Here is a 5,071-nt window from a genome sequence, read left to right on the forward strand (position 1 = left end):
TTGTGTTTACATTGTTTGTTCAGATATAACGAGACTGCACTTTCTTTCAACAATATTTTGGGGTGGTGTGGGCTTCTTCTTCTTGTGTATGTAGTGGTGATTAATGTGTGAACTATCTGTTATCAGTGAACTTGAAAATGAGGGTTATACAGGTAGGTATATTATTTAATTTTTAATTTTAAACAAATGCATGATTACATTATTGATATTACATTTTAAAGTCCATGTTGCATTGTTCTCATAGCGGGCCGGGACATAGCCCGTTGGTAAAATGCTTCCTTGATGCATGGTCAGTTTGAGATCGATCTTCATCAGTGGACCCATTGGACTATTTCTCGTTCTGCCAGCCAGTGCACCACAGTTGCGCCAAAACATGCCTAGTTAGCGTGGGGTCGCTGTGGATGATGTGGGGTGTGACATCACATACCGTGTCCAGACATGACGGCGTGTTGACCACAATGAGTTATAAAACTTGACCACACTATAGTGATGTGTATTTAAGTCCTTGGTTTTACTCAAATCTTGACCAAGATCAAGAAAATAAAATCAGATCACAGTGGGGTGTAGGTGATTGTTATTTCAATTCGTTTAAAAGTAATTCCTGGGGTGTGGCAATATTTTTCAACAACACAAAAACTAATGTCATTGTGCACAATCAAGTAAGCAGCTTTGATGGAAATGTATTGGCCATAGACGTATCATTAAATAAACAACGGTTTACTCTTGTGAATATATATGGTTCGAGTGATAGAGATGCACCAGCTTTTTTTCAACAACTGGAATCAATTTTAGAAAAACGGGAATGCATCATATATAATTAGTGGGGACTGGAATTTAGTTTTAGATAAGGATATAGATATGTCAAATTATAGTAACATAAACAATCCGAAAGCTAGAACCGAAGTTTTAAATATAATTGAGGAAAATAATTTAGTAGATGTTTGGCGTTACCAACATCCAGATATTAAACGATATACCTGGCGGCAAAAAACTCCATTTAAACAGTCTTCTAGATTTTATATTAGTCTGTGTAGACTTTTTAACGTATCCCTGCAATACATCCTTAGAAACAGGTTACAGAACTGACCACTCATGTCCTACACTCGAAATTAAATTGTTAGACATTACAAGAGAAAGAGGTTTTTGGAAATTTAATAACTCTCTTTTAGATGATCATAACTATATTTTTATGGTTAAAGAAATCATCAAAGAAACTGTAAAACAATATGCTATATCGATTCCCACCAACTTTGACACGTTATCTAGAGTTGAACTTTTTAACATAAACCTAAATATTGATGATCAATTATTTTTAGAGATTTTGATGATGAGAATAAGAGGTAAAACAATTGCATTTGCATCTAGGAAAAAGAAGGAACAGGAAAAAATAGAAAAACAATTAGAAGAAGAAATTAAAAATATTGATACTCAGCTTAGCCAAATGATAGCTGATACATCTCTAGAACAAAAGCTTTATAATTTAAAAAATGACCTAGAAGCTCACAGAAAAGAAAAATTAAAAGGTGTTTTTATTAGATCTAAAGCTGGGTGGGTGGAACACGGAGAAAAACCATCAAAATATTTTTGTAGTCTTAGAAAAGAGAAATTATGTGACAAAAGCTTTAACTGTATTAATAGACAACAAAAATAATGTACTCGAAACTCAAAAGCAAATTGAGAAAGAAGTAGTAGATTTTTATAAAACATTATATGCTAATCGAGATGATGAATTAATTAACGTTGATCTAAACAGAGAACTTCATAACTGTAGAGTTGCCAAACTAAACGATAATGTGTCAAAATCGCTAGAGGGAGAATTAAACTATAATGAGGTTACTAAAGTTCTGAAAAAAATTAACAATTATAAGTCGCCTGGGACATACGGATATACGGTTGAATTTATCAAAAACAATTTGACCGATATTAGTTATTTTGTTATTAAAAGCTTAAACTTTAGATATAATCGGGGTCAGTTATCTGATTCACAAAAATTAGGATTAATCACACTTTATCCCCAAAAAGATAAGACAAAAGAATATATTAAAAATTGGAGACCAATATCACTTTTGAACGTTATTTACAAATTCGGGTCAGCAGCTATTGCAGAAAGAATTAAAACTGTCCTCCCCTCATTAGTATCTATGGATCAAAATGGATTTATACATGGCCGATCGATAGGTAATAATATTCGACTAATATATGATACATTACATTATACAACTACACAAAATAAACCAGGAATGCTTTTACTTGTAGATTTTGAGAAAGCCTTTTGACACCCTTTCATGGAAGTTTATAACTAAGGTATTAGCTTACTTTAAATTTGGTACCTCAATTCAGAAATGGATAACAATTTTCTACAATGAATGCGAATCATGTCTATCCATAAATGGTACTATTACTGAACGTTTTAAACTTGGCCGAGGATGCAGACAAGGTGATCCTTATCCCGCTATATTTTTATTATATGTGTTGAAATTCTTGGGATCTTGGTAAGAAACATCAAAAATATAAAAGGAATTGAGATATGTGGTAATGAATTTAAAATATCACAGTTTGCCGATGACACAACATTACTACTTGACTGGTGTGAAAAAAAAAACTTACAGCATCTATGGAAATACTACAATATTTTACAAATATATCGGGTCTAAAAGTAAACATTGATGAAACAAATATAATAAGATTAGGCAAAGATCGTAATGATCACAGAAAAATGTGTCCAAAATATAAATTAAAATGGACTACTGAATTACAGTTCTTGGTGTCCATTTCTCTTCTACTAATCTGTATCAAATGCAAGAACTGAATTATAATAGAAATCTAAAAGAAGTTAAAAAGTTACTCGAACAATGGTCAAAACGTTCTTTATCAGCATTAGGAAAAATTGCTGTAATCAAAAGTCTGGCTTTATCAAAATTTGTTTATCTATTTTCTTCACTCCCAAACCCAACAGATGCTTTCTTTAAAAAAATTGAAACTTATTTCTTTCAGTTTATTTGGAATAAAAAGCCTGATAAAAATGCTATAAAAAATATTAATTCGAGATTACCAAAATGGTGGCTTAAGAGCAATAGATATTAAAATATTTTGTAATGCCCAAAAAATATCGTGGATGAAAAGTGTATATCTAAACCAAGACATTGCCTGTTTATTGAGTAATTGTTTACAGTCTAAAGCGGAATTATTATTAACTTTTGGGTCAGCGTACAGCAAGGCAAAAGCAGAGGTATGCACAAATCCGTTTTGGAAAAATTTATTATTTATATGGTCAATATTTTTAGAAAAATGTGAATCTACAACTGATAAAACAAACATACTAAACTTACCAATTTGGTACAACTCTTTTATTAAAATCAATAATAAATATGTTTATTACAAGACATGGGCAAATAAAGGAATTTTGTTTTTAAAAGATCTGTTTAATAATACCAATTGGCTCACATATGATGAATTTTGTATGAAATATGACCTCATACCGCCATTTACAGTCTACAACGGTTTGATTTTAGCAAGCAAAAAATATTATAAATTGGTTATATATACAGAATTAGTAACATTACAAATGCCAATAATACCTAATTGTTTGAAAGAACTTCTTATTAAAACAAACGTTTGTAAAAATTTCTACAAAGAGTGCATAAATGAACACACATCTAAATACAAAATAAACGCACAAATAAATGGAATCATATTTTTGATATTGACCTCTGTGACAAATGGTGGGAAAATGTATATCTTATTCCTATCAAGCTAACCACCGACACAGGGCTTCGTTACTTTCAATACAAGATATTTTTATTTATTTTAACAACAAATAAGCATTTGGTTATATATGGTATTAAAAAATCAGATAAATGTGAATTTTGTCATACGTTTAGTGAAGATTTAATGCACCTTTTTTGGTTATGAAAACATGTTCAAGCCTTCTGGAATACTGTTATCAACTGGATATTCTTGAAAACTAAAATTAGACTCCAAATAAATGCACAAACAATTATTTTAGGCAATCCTAATTATTTTAAAAAAAGATAATATTGTCAATTTAATACTTCTAATTGCGAAACAATACATATACAAGTCAAAATGCAAAAGTATAAAACTAACGTTAACTGGATTCCAGAACAATCTGACCATGTATTATTATATAGATAAATATATTGCTACAATAAATAACAGGACAACTAGGAAAAATGGAATATTTGGACAAAATTAATTGTATAAAATATATAATATTGTATATGGTTTTAGTTTATAACTAATTACAAGTTGATCATCGGTATATACCTTTTTTCTTTTCCACAGGAAATATATTGATATATATTAGTATATATAAATGGGAGACCATTATTATAACATGTTTTTGTTTTTTGTTTTTTTATTATTTATGTATGCTTCTCTTATATGTATGTTTATTATTTGCTTTATGTATGCTGTATATTTGGTGGTGAAATAAAATAATAAATTAAAAAAAAAAAAAAATCTTGACCACATTGTAAAGATATGTATTCAAGTCTTTGGTTTTGCAAATATATTGTCAAGACTGCAGAGGTGTATATTCAAGTTGGTTTTACCCAAATCCCCACCACACTGTAGACTGATTGAAACATATTTTATTGCTTTTTAAAGAACAAATGGATTAGACACAATTTACACAACTTACGAGGCCTCTAAAATACATACATATTACGACAGTAATATATTTTTTGGACACTGTAGACATGTTATTTAAGTACTTTAGTTTACTAAACTTTTGACCACATTCTATCGATGTGTATTCAAGTCCTTGATTTTGCAAATATATGACCACACTGTAAAGATATTTATTGTCCATATGGTTCGACATAACCGAGTTAACAATAATCATACGAAGCACACGTGTAATAACAAGTGTAATGACGTAATTTTGGGAAGCGACGTCATAACATGATGTTGCTTCTCCAGTCCTATATCGGACTTTGCATTTGAAATATGATGTCATTTCGTCGTCTCCTTCTAGTTGTGAATGAAACATTTTGATTTGGGTCTTGTTATTCATAAAGAAAACAACAATAATACTATGGAGAATAAA

The sequence above is a fragment of the Gigantopelta aegis genome, chromosome 15 (assembly GCF_016097555.1).
Source record: "Gigantopelta aegis isolate Gae_Host chromosome 15, Gae_host_genome, whole genome shotgun sequence".
Taxonomy (NCBI): domain Eukaryota; kingdom Metazoa; phylum Mollusca; class Gastropoda; order Neomphalida; family Peltospiridae; genus Gigantopelta; species Gigantopelta aegis.